Genomic DNA, 19,987 nt, shown 5'->3' on the forward strand with positions numbered 1-19,987 from the left:
CTTTAACTATCAGGTAAAAACTTACCTTTTACTCGTTAATATCCATTTAAATTATTCATCTTTTATACATGATGAATTTTATCCAGGGACTTAAATTTTTTTATCATCTATAGATGGAGGAAGTAGCTAAAAATTATTTCATGTTTTTGTCAAATTGTTTTTTGTTTTAATTTATATATGTCTTAAAAGAATATTATTGAAAAATAAACTTATACTTATTCATTTGTAAAGGCAATATTCTTTTTTTCATTTTCTCAAAATCTGATTTTAATTAATGTGAGTAATATTTAAATCTCACACGCGGGTGTCTGCTTTCTTCCCCCTTCTTCAAGGAATTGGATTACATTGGTAGTTAATTACTAGTACAATGTAGGTTTGATTAAGTAGTTGAATTTAGTTAACCCATGTGAATCTTTCATACTTATTATGACATGACCTAAACAATCAAAGTGACTGCTCCTGCTAGGAATTGTAGCTAGATTAAAAAATGAACCCAATTAGACGTTTCACACACTTAATCATGATCAACATCATCAACGTTTAGTTTTAAAATCAAATTACATAGTTAAATTATTTTGATTCAATTAAACTATGTCGTCAGAAATACGGAATGAAAAGTTTGTTGAACTTATTAATATGACCAGTTAAATTAAATTACTATAAATTTATTATTTCGTATATTAAATACGTGTCAACGAAGTTAAATCGGTTTGCTGTTTTTACAACTCCCTTTTAGTTTAATTTTAGCAACAGCGCTAACTTACATAAATATTAATTAATTAAATTATAGTACATTGTAATATATCAATATTTAAAATACAACAATGACATCTTTAAAAAGTAATCTAAACTCCCGAGTGATGTTTCACATGAAAAATATTTTAGAGACCTAAACATATAGTACAAGAACTATGAAAACTTTGTTCTTTGAGTTTTACATAGTACAAAATCTTTTTAAGGTTTTTTATTTGAAAAAGTAAGTTATTTTTGTATATTTTTTCTTCAAAAAAATTAAAATGAGAGTAGAAAAGTAAATTTGGAGGGAAAGAAAGGAAATTTAAAACAAGTCAATTACAATGATTAAAATATTTATACATGTTTTTAAATTTAAAATTATAAGAATGAAAAAGTAAATTAATATTTAAGATCTCTTTCATGTTTTTGTGTATTAAACAAGATTTGTTTTACCTCCCTCTTCATTAAAATCTCTCCCCTCCCTTTCCATCAATTAAACAAAATCTCTTATCAAAATTCATTCATTCTCTCTCATTCCCTTCCCTCAGTTGTTGTATATAAGTGTGGATTTTTTTTAATGTAGATACTCTTCTTTTTTTATAATACGAGCGTATTAACACGTTATACTTTTAATGTATTTTAAGATAATCTTTAATTTAATTATAACTTTCTAATACATTCATACTAAAAATAAAAGTATGTACATTAATAAATTCTATATATATTTACTAATATACATACACTTATATTTTTTAATATGAATACATTAATAAGTTATAACTAAAAATCATCTTAAAATAAAAGAACATGGTTAATAAATGTGCTTTTAACGAAATTGACAGCAAACATTGAGGTATGAATTCTGTAGAAGCCATCTTTGATTAAATTTGGGGAAAATACACGTATGTCCATTATTTCTTTTATTTTGAAGACTTTCATAATTATTTTCGTTTTAGATTAGGATGATTAATTAAAGTAAACACAGCCACTTTGTTTTTAACTTGCATTACGGATAACTTAATCCCCTTGCTTTGCATCTATGATCTAACTAAAAAGTAATACAGTCACGCGGTGTTATGAGAGTGACTAAGATTTGGGGAAGAGAAAAGGAAAAAGTAAATGACGACATGGATAAGTACATATATTGGTCCTCACACATATTAGTCACCACCAAATATTCCACGGAAAAATAAGGTGCACCCAAAAATCTCGAAATGGGAATGGGGTTATTAGGTTGTAGCTTTGGTGGCTTGAAAAGAGAGAATGAGGCCAGGTTCAATGGTGATCTAGAAGGGGCCCATAGCAAGATCAATAGGGGGACCCACAACTTGGCTTGATAGTATTTTTATTGCATAATTAAAATGTTTGATTTCTCAGTAAGATTTTAAAGTATTTCTATAAACTCTAATTCTTTGGATTAGTTATAAAACTAAATTTTTATTTTAATTCCACTTGTTACTTTTCTTTAAAAATATATTTTGTGAGAATCATGCTTGATGATGCATACTTTTATATTATAGTGATTGGAACCAAAGATATATGAGACTAAAACGTGGACGCGTGGCCAACACCCAATTCTGAAAAGTTAGTTGCCAAAGAAAGAGGATCAATGAAAAATGAGCCAGAATATATTGGCGGCAAACGGCAGGGAAATCAGGACAAGAAAGCGCGTTTAATTGCTTTATTTAGTTGCTAATTTTCTTTTTATGAATAATGGGGATGTTGATAATACCCATTACAAATATGGTAATGCAATATGTACGGAATTATTTGGTTTATTTTACACGAGAGAATGTGATAGAGTTGTATTTGGATGGAGGTGCTGATTAGACAAATTAATTGATACATTATTTCATGTTTTACTTAGAGAAAATATGTAACGCCAACTTCAATACAGTTTCTTAGGTTGATTTTTAAAGTTAAATAACTTAAAAATACCATAAAATCAAATGAGCTGTTATAAAAAAAATATTGAAAATGTTTATATAAATAATTACAATTAAAGTTGCTTGACTATTAAAAGTAGTTTTTTTAGTTAAAATGAGAGTTATGAGTGAAGAAATTAAATAATCAGATACTTAAGTTTGTTATGAATTTTTTTATACTTATTTTCGATTCTTAAAAAAAATAACAATAAATAAGACTCACTATAAAAAAAATTAAGAATTCAAGTTAAATTCTATCTTTGAAGTAAAGATGAATAAATGTTCTTAAATCTTATGAGGTAAAAAGATACCAACTAAAAAAATCAAAATTGAATTTTTGCAGTAATGATACTCAAAGATAAGATTTTTCTTTCGTAAGGGAGGGAATGATTTTAGATACGGGTATGATTTCCAATCATTGTGTAAATCTCACCCATAGATAAAGTTAAATTATATTTTGATGCAAACATATATAATTGGTTTGAATTTTTAAAATTGCACGGGATATTTTGCATAATATTAATTAGTGCATAAAAATATTGGTTGAAAATTTTGAGCGTCAACTCATAAAACCAATTAATATAACTGGCTCAGAAAAACAAATTTCACCATAATCAATCTCAACAACTATATGACTAGCCAACAACCACAGGTAGAAAGTTAGTTATTCTATTAGATGAATCTAGGGCATTTTCTTGATATATAGGATCCGAGCTAGGCTTTCATTGCATGAACAACATTCTCTCTGATTTTCATGGCAAATAATGCTCACAAATTCAACTGCAGATATTTTGGCAAAATCTATTGATCCCACTTTTAGATCCGAATGAAAATCCATCTACGGTTTAGGTTCCCCTGATCATACATGCATGATCTATCATTCGTATGTGGTCCAAAAGCCATGAAGATTGTTGTTATGAAAGAACATGATGGAATTTTTTAATTGGTCGATTACTCCTTTCTAATGCCTATGATGGATTTGACAATAATCTCATTCTTCTTAGCCTAGTTAAGAGGGAAGCAATAGTACGTTCTCTCATGCTTCACTCATCTTAATTACTAGTTGTTATCACCTTCAATTGCTAAAACTTTTCTGTAATGTATGCAAGGATCTTTGAAATTAATTGGACAAATTACACTTAATTTATCCCCCACCCCCCTAGTTAAACATTTTGCTGACAAAAAAAAATCTTCTTAAACATTTTTGTCTCTATTTTTTTTTTTAAAAAAACTGATTTTCTCGAAGGGATAATTCTTAGATTTTAGATATATAAGAAGAAAATGTTTTCAATATACATAGAGGGATATTTATTTATGAGGAGCTTCATTGGATTAAGGCTTGTGAGAAGAATTATACAATTACTTTTATTAATCTTTTATCTCTAAACTATTTTAGATTTATGTTTTTAATCATTAATCTAAATTTTGAGCGGTCAAAGTCTTTAACTATTTTCTCCATTATTAATTTTAGTACTTATTGTTAAATAATTAATTTTGTGAATCTGACAATATTTAAGACATGACTAGATGAACCCGACTTGTTAAGGCAATATAGTAATTTTAACACAGTAGATTCTTGCAAGTTGGAAAATATTATTTACGCTACTTGTTTACTTTCTTAGAGTTTTTGTTATTGTGTTACATTCCCCGTCAACATCAGCTAACAAATTAAGTTACATCTATCGTTATTTTCCTTTTCAAAATTAATTCCTCAAATCTGTAACGAATCTGGAGTTGTAAAATGTCCCATTGAAAGATACGTAGTACCAAAGTTCTCTTTTGTACTGGTCAAGTACATTTTTTTAACTTCCTTTAAATCAGAAATATTCTCTCGATTAAGCATATAAAAACAAAAGAAACAATAAAGAATGCACTTGTGACACAATATATGCTCTCAAATTGCAATGCAAAAGTCAATCTAATGATTATGATTTGTGCGAAAAAACACTTATAAGATATATTCAACTATGACAATTAAACAAACTGTTTTTCAGTCATGGAAAGCTATGGTAGGTGAGTGTGCACTTAAGCACGCGAGAACAAATTCCTTATATATATGAAGCATGCATGTGTGCTTTTGGCTTCCTGTGTTGCAGTCACGCTTCAAGGTCTTGAGAATAATTAGAAAATCTTTGGAATATAAACCCTATGAATTGAAGTTGGCCGTTGTGCAGTACCACTTTCCAAAAAGAAACATTCTCTTCCTTCGTCTTTAGCCAATACAAAAGCTTACTTTCATTCTATATTCTCGTAAATTTAAACACCTAAATGAAAGTGAATTTCAATACTGAATAATTGCATGGTTTTGTCTCACTCATAATAATTGCAATGCACTTGATGAGTTGATGTTGAGTTTGATTTCTAATATATTTTGTTTCTATTTATGACATTTGTGATTGAAAGCAAAGTAAATGTACAGTTTATTTGATTTTAGATTTTCGAACACCTTAATATTTTCTATCAGAGGTCTGTCTAGTACGATCAAACACATAGATTAATTGACACAACATTATTTCTATTTAATTAATAATTTAATTTTGAGTTTAAATTTTATATATGCAATTATATTAAAAATTTTAAGAAATTTTTTTAACCTCATAGTAGTCTCACTTAATTCAAATATGATTGCCTCTAATGGAAAAGATTGTAGTCTAAAAAGAAGACTAATACTCATACTTATTGTAATCAAGTTGGTTAATTAATATAAATTCTAATTAAAAAAAAAAAAACTTTGCCTTCATTTTGATGAGTGATCAAGTATTTCTCTAAAAGAATATCCTTCCCCAAATATTACAAATAATTAATATTAACAATTAAGACTAAAACTTCTTTGAAAAAATCCTTTAAGAATGTGGTAAAATAAGTTATTATAATATTTAAGAAATAATCTATTGTTTTTACTAACTTATTTAGTACATGTTTAATGTGTGTTTAGTGTATGTTTGGTTTAATTTATTTTTTGGATATATAATAATTTTGTTTTTACTAACTTTCAAGAGAGTTTTTTAAAAAATAAATAAGTAACAGTAACTTTTTAGAAAGAAAAACTCAACATGTGCTTATAATACAATACAAACAAACTCATACATAATTGAGTTCACTTAATCTTAAAATAAACTTCATTTAAAAGTGAAAAACAATGTGAATAACCAAACGTACTTTGATTAGCGAAGATGAAATTAACATGTAGCACGAACAAATTAAAGTTGTCTAGAAAAAGAAAAAGAAAACGGTGGGATTTACTTTGAGTTCCAGGATATATAGTATCTTACAAGCAACTAATTAAAACGTACAAATGAATCATGACAATGTGGAAATATGCACACGTACGTGATATTCGAAAAGAGATTAACTTTTGGTGATACTGCTACTATTATTCTTCCACGCAGGTGGACCATGATGAGTTAATTATGCATGCATGGGTCCTGCAAAAGCTGCTTGGCACAAAGATCAAGCTTCATGTTAAAACTACTTCACTCATAAAGTTGCCACGTTAAGTGATTCGTATGATTATTGAAGTGCTTTTCTTTTCATTTTGCCAACATGTGCAAGGCTTGATGATACTTTTGTCACGCACGTTCGATACTCAAAATTCACGTGTTTATATTTTTGCGGTTTTTCTCCCAGTTGGATTGCCATGTTATAGATTTTGTATTTTGACTTATTCTCCAGCATAATTCTTTTTTTTTAATTAATCGTAAATATATTGTAATTATTTTTTTGGACATAAATATTATAATTATTTTTACCAGTCAACTTTTGTTTAGACTAAAAAATGAATTTCTAAAATACTTTTGTCAACCCTTTCAACAATGAATAATACTTTTGTTAACCCTTTCGCTTAAGGTATATAGTTAAGGATTCAATATCATGTTTGTCCCTAAGAATAAATATTTGTCAGAAGAAATTAACCCCTTAAATAAATAATAACCTCTGAGAATTTGTTTTCAACTTCGGTTAGGGATAGCTTGGGTCACCCAAAATAAAAGAGAGCAATATTATAATTTTTACAATTTTGTCTATAAATTATCTTACTGTATAACGAATTCCTAAAAAAAGAATTAATGAAAAAGTAAATTTATAAAATGTCTTAGAAATGGAAAAAGAAAAAATACATTTAATAGTAGTACTTAATGACCATACAAAAGAAATAAGATTTATAGTAGTAGATTTTAAAACTATTCTTTTTACGATTGAAGGAGCAAATTGTTGAATCAATAAGCCGATTACAGTCAACTTTTATGCTTTGGTATTCCACAATACTCTCTTCCCAAATCTAGATTAATACTTTAAAAAATAAAGAATGGAATAATAAATTACTTTTTCTCGATAGCCTTGTCATCCAAAACCTTTCGGTTCACTCTTTTTCTAGACATAGTCTACAAAACCTTTCCTTTTCTAGAATCATATTAGGGTAGATGAGTTCCCCTTAACTATCATTGTCATTCATGATATGCTACGCCCGCGATCTTGTCTGCCTAAGGTCCTAGATCAAACTAAAACTGATTATATATGTGCATCTAAATTGAATGAACTTAATCCACTTTTAATCTCATAAGGAAGTTTCAAGTCCATAAAATGGAAGAGGAATGAATTATAGAATTTTAAGTCAAAAGATAAGGTGCATACATATTGAAAATTAAATTTTTATTATTAAGATTTAGATGACTTAAATGCAAAGTGAAAGATTATATTTTATTAAGTGAACCTTAATTAAATGGATGTATTTAAAATTGTTTTTTTTTTAACTTTCAAGAAAGCTTATTTATTATAGTTGGTAATAATTTTTACTATAAATAGAGAAGAGGGAACACACATGTAAAGAGAGTGTGTGAGAAGATAAATTGTGAAACAAAGTCACTTTATTGATAAAAAAATGTATTTGTGTAAGAGTGTTATCATTTCTTGTAACAATTGAGTGTGATATTTGAGTTTGTAGAATGATACATTATTTGGAGTGAGTTACAATTTTGTAATCATTTTTATAATAGTGAAATACTTTTTGAGTCGGTTCCATGACGTAGGCAAGAAGTGTCAAACTATATTAAATTCTTGTGTTTGTTATTATTTTTATTTTTGCTATCGTGTAATTTTTGTGTGTTCTCACGATCCTTTATGGATGTGAATAATTTATTTATAAGAGTGTTGATTACCCAAACCGTGTAACATCAAAGCGCTTATTTTCCATCAGCAATATCAACGTTGATTTTCCAACATAACCTTAGTAACAAAATATAGAACAAAATTGTAGTTAAAAATAAACCTAGTACATAAAAGAATCTTGGTCAGAAAACTATATATTGAGGGAAAGATTAATTAACTCAATGTCTTGGGCATTTTTTATATATAAAAAAAGAAAATAGTAAATCTAACGAACTAAAATGTATATATTAATGTTTCCACAAGATGAACTTGATCCGCTAGTATCGCATGATGGAGTTCCAAGTACATAAAATCAGCTAGAACGTGACAAATTCCGTACAAAGTTATAGTTAAAATTAAAATTAAAAATCAACTTGGTAGTGGTACTTACAGACACACACAAAAAAATTGATTCCATAAACTCTCTTTCGGCATAAAATAACTCAATTTTTTGATGCTTTAAAAAAAATGAGTGTAATGTAGAGTTTTAATTAAGGTAATAATCAAAGAACTAAAAGTACTTTTTGTTATAATTTTTACTGTAAATTTTACCAAAATTTTCAACAAATTTATTATTTATTATTTTTCTAATGAACGTTTTTTTTAAGAAAGCTTGTCAGGAACAAAAAAATATTGAATTGAATAAGCCCTGATGTATTACTGTCTGTCTCCACAAGTCGGGATTAGAGCTTGAAAATTGTTAGAAATGAGATGAATACAACTTTGTTTTTTTTTTTAGAGGCGTGCCTACGTCTGTCTGTCATTACAAATCTCTCTGTCATTACTTTCTTCAGGAAAATGTATCTGTCTCTTTTTTCTTATATATAAAAATTAAAGATAATAATAAAAGAAAAATTCTAGCAACCCATTTTGTTTAATTGTTTGTTCTTCAAAAATTTATGGCCAGTCAAAAGCAGGACAAACTTCTCGGATTCAAAGAACGTTTATATATTACAACATTATTCTTTTGATACATTTCATAACACTTGAATACTATTATATGGGTCATCATGTTGCAGATGTAAATAAGCTTTTATTGTTTCTTGAGAAATTTGATTAATCACTTTTTAGTGAAGTATTTTTTTTAACCACAATTTTTATCTATAAAATATAAACTCTCAGATATTTTATTTAACAATTTTGAATCCAACTTTACTTAAACAATGACGTGTTGATTATATTTTTTTATTATTAATTAAATTTATTAAAAATCATTAAATCTTATGAGTCTAGCTTTAAAAATTTCAGTCTTACGGTAAAAAAATCTTTTATTTTATTTTTGAAAGGCCATCTAACTTTTTATTTCATGAGTCTTACACATGATTTTGTAGATTTTAATAAATTTTATTAATAAATAATGTGTTAGAAAAAATATTAAATAACAGTATATTGTTTGCACTTCTCTTAAAAAACAGTATCCTTGGTTTCAATTTATGTAAAAGGAATATATATATATATATATATATATATATATATATATATATATATATATATATATATATATAGGAAAACAATATTGCAATTTACAAAGATAGTGAAACGTGGAGCATGAATAGATACAGTGTTTCCAGCAAACCTTCTTCAGGTCCTAAAAAAAATATTCGAAAAGATTTATGTATATTTGTGGATGGATTCACAATTGTATCCATGCGTCTTGGGAAATACGGAAGTCTGACTATTATATTAACATGAATTTGTTTGTATCTAGGTAGGTAGATGAATATGAATATTTAATTAAGAAAAAAGATTTAGAAAAAATAACAAAAAACAATAAATTAAATTGTTGAAAATTAAATCAAATAAGAAAAAGAATTAAGCATAAATTTAAATTAATTAATTAATTAAAGACATGAAAGATGAAAAAATTCAATCTAAAAGGAAATTTCAAAGATGAAAATGTTAGAAACTTAGTCTATCAAAATTACTTTTTATTTAATGCTAATGATTTTTTTATTTATAATTATTTTAATTTCCACAAGCATCTATTAGTATATTGTAACTTTGGTCCTCGCATAAAACAGCCTAATTTATTTATTTTTTCTCCTAAATTCCTTTACAGAGTTAAAATAGTAAATTACATTAAGAATAACGTTTTCCAACGCTACCACTAAAACTTACCATGCAAATGGGTAATCAAACTACCAAGTTTCCAACAAAGGAAGTTTAGCATCTCATTGTTATGGATGTTTTACATTTGAAAAAGGGAAATATTTAGTAAAAGAGAAAAAGATAAGAAAGAGAATGAGAAGGAATAATTCTCATTACTAGTTTCTCTTTCTTTTAGCTTTCTATAAAGAATTGTATTCTCTTAGAATTTATGTGTTTTGTCCTTCTTCTATCTTCTTATTTTATAGGTGTAGATTAGTGAGTTTTTCTGAATTAGTCTGATTTTCTTAATTAGTCTTTCTTTTCTTAGTTGGTCTTCTTTCTTTAATTAGTTTTGTTTTTTTTAATTAGTCATATTTTTCTTAATTAGTTTACTTTCCTTAATTATCTATGATTTTCTTAAATATTCTTGCTTTTTTGTGTTTTATTTTACTCACTAAACTTCATAAATTCATCACTTTAATATTTTCTGTACAAAAACTTAAATGTTGTTAATTTAATAATTATTTATTCAAAAAGAAAAATTTATGGAAAAAAATTACAAATTCTTATATAATTTAACCCCTAAAATATACTTATAATTATCAATTATCAATATTTTGATTCAAATTGCCATCTTTTTTTTTTCCAACATATTTTTAAAATAAACAACCAGTTCGCTCTATAATGTTGTCGACTTTCGGTAGTAGTAGTAGTATTATTTATAGAGACTTCTCATGCATGCTGAAGTCTAATATGTGTTACTATATATATATATATATATATATATATATATATATATTCACTTTGTCTATCCTTGTCTTACATGTTTACATTTATTACGTATTGGAGTACTTTGTACTTTCTAATAATTTCTTTTTCTTTGATGATAATATATATTCACACACCGACACACGTGTAGTGTACTATTTAACAGAAGGGAGTGTGTACGTGTGATATTTCAATAGAAGTTTTAAGAAATTTGATGATATCAGACCAGGACCACCTGTATGCAAAAATATGCTTATATATGATAATAATAAATAAAAATGTTATACACACCAAAGTGGCATTGCTTTTACTATTTTTTTTTATTTTACAATTGTTAATTTATTTATTTTTTATGTAAAAGTGAGATTTGAATTCTCTTGAGTTTATAGATAAGATGGTCAAGGGTAGAGAAAGATCCATTCAAAACTTTGAACAGAACCACAATTTTTTTTAATAGAGGTCCACATAGGAGACGTGCGCCTCATCCTCCTTCCACATTCTGCAAATCTAATACTATTTTCAAATATCATAAGATAAATTATTGCAATATTTTGCACTCGTGACAATATTAAAGGAGTTTGGAAGCAAAAATCGAGTTAAAGCCTAGAAAGTTTGAAACAAATCCATGTAAATAATTAAGTGGAAAAGAAATGGAAACAAAAAATCTCTAAAAGCTATTAATTAATCAAGTTTTAGCTATTAATTCTACATGATACTGAACATAGGACAAACATTGTTAGTCGTATTGTCTCTCAAATTTATTGTCTTGTATTTATGCTTTTCTTTTCTACAACTACTTTCAATGGTTAGATTCTTGGCTATCTTCTTACGCACGAGTATGTTTGATGTTGCCTCTTCTTTACCAACTCATTCGTTCACATTGTTCAACGGAACGAGCGTGTTATAAAATTAATTGTCATAAATTTAGAGGAGGGATTGTGACAAAATTAAGTCAAATTGTTTGCGGAGATTTATGATCTAGCCCGTAACAAATCTAGATCATGTTAAACCTATTTACTAAATGTTTTGAATCAAAGCCTTATAAACTCTGAGAGATCACTTGCATTAATGCGATAAATTCCCAGAAAAAACCAAGAAATTAGATACACTTAAGATTAGGCTTTGTGGCATCCAATTATTTATCTGCTCATAAATGTAGGTCAATCTTAAGTTCTTCCTAAATTCTCCGTATTAAATATGCTCTGCTAATCGATCCCAACAAGTATTTTGTTTTTTTTTTAAGAAAACAATATACGTCCCTTCACTTTGAAAAAAAAATGGAAAGTAAAAAAAAAAAAAAGGTATTGAACTGTAAATTGACTTTAAATTTATTTCGCCCATGCATATATTGTCTGGTGGCAGATTCATTGGAACTTAAACCCCTAACACAAGATAAAGATTTTCACACAACCAAAAGGGATGAAAATACAACCAGTTCTACTTGGGCCTTAAATAACGACATAGTTGTGGTGGGTATCTACATACTTTAGAACCAGAATACAAAACAAGACAATTACCAAGTAGCAATCAAAATAATCAACCAATGTACTGCAAAAGATTAAATTGAACACTTCAACATCATGAATCAACGTCAACTATAGCCATTGGGTAGAAAGTATTGCAACTTGTCCTTTTTGGCAGTTTTCACGTTTTATCTTCTCAAACCTTTTTATCCGGTTCAACAAACACCCCAGTAAAACAACTTAGACTTATAATGTGATATTTATTATATGATCACATCCTTTCACCCCACACCACAAAAGTCTTGTCTTCCTAGTGTATCAAATTGCTTATTTCAAATGTCGTATCATATCATATCTCTTCATCAACCTGTAGTGATTATATTTTCTAACACAATGTCTCTTAACTTTTTGTACGAGGTGATCAATAGAGATTATCACTTGAGTATTTAGAAAACAATGGGTGAATTATTGTGGTAGTGATAATAAAGTATCACTTGTCTAGCTTTTGAACTCACTTCAGAACTATAAATTTATGCACAAAATTTGTGATCAATCTAGTGGACAACTACATAGCCAAAATTGTATTTATTTTGAACATTGGCAAAACATGGCAGGGTAGAATCATTGATCCTCCTAGCACTCAAAAATCTACTTTGGATAAATAAATAAAATAAAAGCATAGTTCAAATAGAGCAAGAAACCTACATTGACAAGTGACAACTTTAGCACTCCCAATTGTACAGTATACACATGATCTACATCTAAGTATAATAGTAACTTGGTGCCTTAATGGGGCCACTTGAATTTAGATGAAGGTAGTTGTACATTTCAGCATAATGGTGAATGCAAGTGTTGTGTGAATAGTATTATTCCTTGTAGAATAACTATTAACAAATGGAAAATTTCTTTAGGAAAAGGATAATGTATAGTTGCTTGTGCATTTGACCAATTGAAAATGATTATTTGTCTGACGTTTTCAAAGTTGGATTCCACCAAATAGATTTTGTCAAACCAGCTAAATTCACTAACTGATCCATGCACAAACTAACTATGCACCGTGTTTATCTATAAGCTTGTTCCATGCAACTAATATAATATTTATAGCAATGATGTCTGTAGAAGTAAAATGAAGGGGTAGAAACTAAAAACTTGGGTAACATTTATAATTTTTGACGCAGTGCAGTACCTTTCAAACTCAATTCTTATATGCCTCAAATGGCAAAGTTCCTTGGATACTTCAAGATAGATTTTGACTACTATACGTTTAAGTGGCGAGTCTTTTTACATTCCACATTTATGCTTCAAAAGCATGATAGATTTGCCTTAACAATATGATATCAATACATTTTTATCGTACAACTGGAACCCAGTGGACAATGATAGTTGAAAAAGGCTTGAAGAGCATTCTATCTCTGGTCACATCATGAAATTTTTTAATAGATTCACGTGTTTGTATCCACGTCACATTTGACTTATGTAATAAGATCTTAAAAGAAATCCAAGTCGTCGTAAAAGACATCCAATGATATTCCGCAGTCGGTTTGGAGTGGACAAATGAACCATTACGTGGAGCTTCCTTCCTATCATTATCAAAGCTTCAAAACTTTAGAACTCATCACATGACTTCAGTTTTAAGAAAAATATCTAACCACAAAAAGTAAAATAAAGCAACAAAAAATTCAAATGAAGGAAAAGAAAACAAGCTGACAAGAAAAAATATTAGCAGGAATGAAACGTACCTTTCATGGGGACCAAGGAAATCTGTAATTCATTGTATATAACTCTCCACATTTGACTTCTGAACAAAAGCAATATCCTTCCACTCAAGACCCATCATTCTCATGCACCAAAAAAAGTTAAGAAAAGTAAGTCTTGCATTTTTGGCCCGCTCTAGCTATGTCTAAAGTACCCACACCAACCAAAGTACCAAACTGGTGTGATGACCACTATTTCAAGCATAATTTTTCAAAGCTCACTTCCTTCAAAGAATACATCAGTTATCAATCTCATATTCTGATTATAGAGTGTAATTAAAGGAAGAGGATCATACACTTATAATGTGCTAAATTACGTAGAAATAGAAAGTAACTAACAGGAAGTACAGGATATGATCATTTCAATAGGAGCTCTAATAATAATGAAATGGATTAGTCCAAGCTATGTGACACAAGATATAAACAAGTATTTTTCAAAGACCAGTTACACCAAGGTCCAAGGTCAAAAAGAAGCCTTACAGAGAATGGTCTATGAGTTAATAGATTTTGATACCGTGACTACACATGAAATAATTGGACTGAAAGATGCTCAAGAAAGGAACACAATGATTGTCACAAACCATGTAACAGGAATTGCATTCGACACTGATAACTAACAATCATGGTCATTTTAACCCAAACAGCAGAAAAGGAAAAGTTATGCTTCAAAACTATTCCTAGTTTATTATATGATGAACAATGATTTTATATAAGTGTCACTTATCTTGAGGGAGCACTACCTTGGGAAGAGAGAGGGGGGAGTTAGATTAACACCTAAAATATTTCCCTTATTATAATTGATGATTGAACAAAAACGACAATTTGGATTTTGGCTTCAAACATATTGACTCCACAAACTGAGATTCTGAAGTTAAGCACTTAGTAGAGTGAATTGAAAGAACTGTTGTGGTCTAGAATAGTTATTACCATTGGATATTAAGTTCCAATGATTGTTGTTTTTATTATTGAAGTTCATTTACATTGTTTTAAGCTGTTACTCTAAACAAAACCCCTATTTATCCGCATATTTTTCATATTTGTGATAGGTAAGTTTAAGTAGAGTGAAAAAAAGTTAAAAGTACCAAGTTCAAGTAAAATTATCTTAAAATCAAATATATAAATAATATTAATGAACCAAATTTCAATTGTACAATAAAATTCTAAATAAAAAGATAATTATCATAATTTTTTTTTTACTTTTTAATGCATTTTATAACTATTAATTTTCTAATTTAAAAATTTGAAATACATGTACGTCTATATCTATATCTAGTTTAGGTAAGCTAAATGATCCTATCAAAATTTGAAATTAGGCAGAGACTAAGATGAATTCGTCCCTACTTGCCTAAAGAACACATTTACAAATAAGAAAGGGAGTCCCCCCCGCACCCCTAAATTTACAGTCAGGCTTCATAAGCAATATTCAGATAGGTTAAATGCCTGAATGGATTTCTTTAGAATTGGTATTCTTATAGCCTTTATTGCTAAAACATCAAGACCATATGCAGGTAAACAATTTTAAAATTAATCAGTTACTTTTCTCAGTACATAACTCGCTAAACATCTGTAATATATATACAAATCCATCAAAACTTACATGTACATGATCAACCCCTTCTACTTCGTTGAGCAATAGGGGGTAATTTCTCTGATGGACCAGTAGGAAGCTTCTGTCCAGTCTCTTGTTCAATCCTCTTCTTGAACTCCCTCAGTATACGAATTTGTCCCAACTTCTCAGGAGACAACTTGTCCCAATAAATTCCTGCAGCAGAGATAACATGTTGGTTAGTTTTTTAACAAATATCATAAGTTATGAACATCCAACAAGGAAAAGAGAAACTGAAGCTACAGCATTCAAGGTTGAACACTTGTGCACAAATTACATCTTTGCAAGGGCTTCTCAATGATTTACAGATTAAAAGGTAATAAGAAAATGTGAAGTCAGATAGGTACTAGATAGCATTGTTTAACCAAACTTGAGGCTTTGGCATAAATGTATTTGTGAAAATGACCTGTGTTGGAGTACAAATGATATCCACTGGTACGTCATGGATTAACAGCTTTTCAACAGGAATATCGTCCACCAATTGGCAGTCATGCACTGCAAGGGTAGTTCTCAATATGTTATATACCAAAAGAAGACAAATTGCAAATTTTACACATGGCAAGAATAAGCAGATAATAAATATGACTGCACATTACAAAATGGTATGGAGGGACTGCCTAGGGCATATACTGCATTAAATTCAGTTAGCATATCAGTAATAGTGCAAGGAAATTATTTTACTTTCAGGCGCTTACCCTGCCCCACTATCACTTTCTAAAACCAACCAAAGGATCATTTTGCAACTGAGATAATGTTCAACCCAAATAAACCTTTATATAATATTATAGAGGCTAGATAATCATGTGAAAAAAGAAATAATATCAGGCATCCAGTATTTTTTTTTTAAAGAATTATTTTTTTAATAAATAAAAAACGAGGTTCCATAAACAAGTTGTGTCATACCAATGTTTGAAAATTGAAACATGAAATAAGTATGTATATACATGAAGTTACTCTAGCTGTTGGAATTGTGTTTCCAAAATGTTCAAGAGAAACTTTTAAAGGAAAGGCTAACAAAACTGGTAAAGGCAGGTTAGGAACCAAAACTACCAGAGGTAACAACTGGTGTTGAATCATCGATGGCTCCCATGTACCTCAGCATACCATATTCAAGTTCTGCAATTCCCTGCACTTCAATCCTCTTAGTTGAAGGAAAATTCGAGTTCAAAGTCCATTTATAGATTTAAAGTTCGCCCATCTGCTAAATTAACTATTTGTACATTACTATTGGTATACAATGTCAACCCAACACGAGGCTCACTACTAGTGAGGTCTCAGGAGGGTAGATATACTCAGCTCCACCCTCGTAAGCTGAGAGGCTGTCTGTAGGATTTGAATCCATGAGCACTAGGTCACAAGGCAGCAACCTTACCGTTGCACCAAGGTTCACTCATGCAATGTCAGAGAAAAGTAGGGAATCTATTTTCTGTTTCATAGGAGGCCTTGAAACTAGACTGTGGTTGGTTTCCTTCCACAAGCCATATTTGATTGACTAGAAATATTATGATATCTAAACAAAGTCAAAGGGAACTTTTAAACCCTGGATCATAAAGGTTCCCAAGAAATATAAATCTAATTTTATAGTTCTAGCCTTTTAATGGATAAGTAAACAAAGATTAAACATGGCCATAAGAGAAGTAAAAGACATGTATCTTTACCTCTCCCTTTCCCAATCAAGCACCTGTCCTTGGGTCAACAGCAACAGATCCAATAACAATAAGATCTACCTTTATCTTTTTGTCTAACCCAATCGGCTGTCCATGCTTGGCAACCCCAACAGAAGTGCAGGCTTCCTTGATGGTATCCAAAGTTAACATATTGGAATCAAGTACAGAGAAGAAACCTGTTCTCGGCCGAGGTTGAGGAGTCAACAACTTCTTGCCATCTGCAATATATTGAAGATACAGTCAGAAGAGAACCAGAGAAGAAGAAGACAAGAACCACACAGGCTTTGAATTAATTAAATTCTTAAAGTCTTATTTTATTAATTATAATTTTTTTAAATTGATCACAAATTCTGCTTTAGCCGGTTAAAGTTTCTTAGTGTTATTCTCATTATGCATTTATGCTCAGTTTAGATCATAAAGGGACAGTAGCAAATTAGTCTCATACAGTTACTTATCAAAATAGTAAGGCAAATCAAGTGCAAGTACAGCAGGCCATAACAATCACCAAAAGTTAAATATAACCCTTTCAACAAAAAAGACAGAAGGAGAATCCTGGAACAATAAAATGTTGGACAACTTAAATCTTATTCATTGCTGTAGTATCTGACCTGAAAGAGTGAGAAACCTGACTTGTTTCTGAGGAGAGTCTGGATTAACCTTTACACATTGTGCTACCTGAAACACATCTAGCTCCCTCATCTGCCAAAACCCACATCAAACAATTCAACTAACCTGTTTCAAATCCAGAGTGAATATATTCTTACTTTTTTTTTACTTCATGCGCTTCCTTAGCACTGCTAAATCAAATCAAATTCTATCTCATTCATTTCCTGTTACCCTATTTTAAACAATCTCATTTCATTCAATTTCCATATACTTGATCCTATAAGCATGTTTATTTTCTGAACATCAGTTACATTTTGTTTCAAAAGATGCCTCTTAAAAAGACAATTTTTTTAAACTAAGCATTCAACTAATCAGACTCTAAATGTTAAGGGATTAGGATCCTCTCATTATATTCATGTAAACTCCATCAATTAAGTTAAACTTGTTGCTGCATTGTCATTTCCCTACTAATACGAAAGTAAATAATTATAATAAAGAGTTTAATTTCTGTGGTACATATGACTTTTAAATTAGTTATTATAAAGAGTATAAAGTCTGTGTAGTGTCCGGGTAAAGAGTTTTTATATTATCATCTAATCACAAATGGGCATGTCTAGTAAGTTTATTGATTTTTAGAATAACTATCTTCAAATTTATACCAACAATCATGTCTGATTGGTTGAAAGTTGTAAACTTTTTTAAATTCACAATGCATACAAAAATTTTCAAACTGACTTTAGGTTATGCACTGAGTGTAAAGCAATTTTATAGAGATCCAATCAAAAACCAAAATTCAACCTGTATGACAAGTTTGTTGACTTTTACAACAACTACCTTGCAGGTTATACCAATAGCGATTTTGATTCGTTGACAGTGTATTACACTGACAGTACATAGCCATCAACTCTTATTATAAAAGCAAATAATCTCATTTCATATAGAAAAAAATAGCTTATGCATGAAGGTCTAAAGCAGTGTAATACGACTTTTACACTGAATGCAAGCATAGGATACTTGCTACTCTTTATTAAGAGGGTACCTTTTCAGCCGCAACAGAGGCGCCAACGAAATTGGGAATGCGGTGGTGAACGGGCCGGGGGTTGTTGGCGAAGTTGCGAGCTTCCATCACATCCCATATTCTCTTACGGATTACCCATTTCCAGGCCTTGGGGTAGGCAGCCTCCGCCATGGCTCGCCGGGACTCCGCGTCGAGGGCCAACCGCTCCGCCTCGAACGCCGCCGCATCGAAGGCCTTGTTGCTGTTGTTCTTCTGGCTGCCGGCGGCGGCTTCCACCTTGAACCAGCTGCTGCGGAGAACGAAGGGTGAAGAGAGAGGAGGGGTAGGGGATGTTGGTGCTGAGCATCCATTTTACCAGAAAGAACGTTGGGTTGTATGGTCGAGTTACATGTGTACAACTAAACCAACATTTAGACTCAGTTTCTCTCAAGTTTGAGACTTCAGAATCAACAAAAAAAAGTGCTTAAAGAAGAGAATTAACAATTATTTCTCAGAAAAAAATTATCATTAACAAATTTGATAATTTTTAATTTAATAATAAATAATAAATTTAAATGTTTTATATCTTCTCCTTTTTAGTTGATGGCTAGATAATTCCATTGACAATGAAGTATTATATTTTTTCTATTTATAAAATTCAAATTCAAAACTTGCTTAAAGAATCTGGGCTCAATTCATTCGCCAACACAATGGTTGTAAAGCTGCATTTTTTTAATTTTATGTTTTTATAAAATTATATATTGTATAAAAAAATCTGTTTTAATCTTTCACGTCAAAATGATGATGTGGTAAACAAAAGTTTGAAATACACTTAATATTATCTAAATAATATCAAATGAAATGAAAATCTAGTAATAGTTTTTTTTGGTAAAGAAAAATCTAGTAACATATTAAATAACATGTATCAAAAAAATATAATTTTATAAGAATTGAAACAAGTAGAGGAAAACAAATGAAGGAAAAGAAGAGAAAGAGATCAAGTTAGGGAGAATCCAGGCTAATGAATCAAGTGTCACGTCAAATTTTTGTTTTAAAAAAATAAAGATATAAAAAGAAAAAGAAAAATGCATATTTTATAAGACCTTAAAAAAGCCTTCAATTGTTTGCTACTGACTAAGCTACGTTTAGATATACGTTTCTCAATTAATATCATGCGATGTGAGTAATCAACAAGACATTTGTATAATCAAAACTTAAGTGTGCCTATAGTGGCCT

At 29.6% G+C, this 19,987-nt stretch overlaps 1 pseudogene across 1 annotated transcript; it reads right to left on the reverse strand.

Annotated features, from left to right (window-relative positions):
- Positions 1-13,304: 13,304 nt before the first annotated feature.
- LOC100805379 (5-formyltetrahydrofolate cyclo-ligase-like protein COG0212) lies at positions 13,305-19,203 on the reverse strand (annotated as a pseudogene). The gene is made up of 7 exons (XR_001384180.3): positions 18,794-19,203; positions 17,757-17,847; positions 17,140-17,366; positions 16,532-16,607; positions 15,853-15,976; positions 13,861-15,639; positions 13,305-13,701 (listed from the first exon to the last, which is right to left on the reverse strand). The product of XR_001384180.3 is annotated as a 5-formyltetrahydrofolate cyclo-ligase-like protein COG0212 (transcript).
- Between the last annotated feature and the right edge of the window lie 784 nt (positions 19,204-19,987).

The sequence above is a fragment of the Glycine max genome, chromosome 2 (genome assembly GCF_000004515.6).
Source record: "Glycine max cultivar Williams 82 chromosome 2, Glycine_max_v4.0, whole genome shotgun sequence".
In the NCBI taxonomy this organism is placed as follows: domain Eukaryota; kingdom Viridiplantae; phylum Streptophyta; class Magnoliopsida; order Fabales; family Fabaceae; genus Glycine; species Glycine max.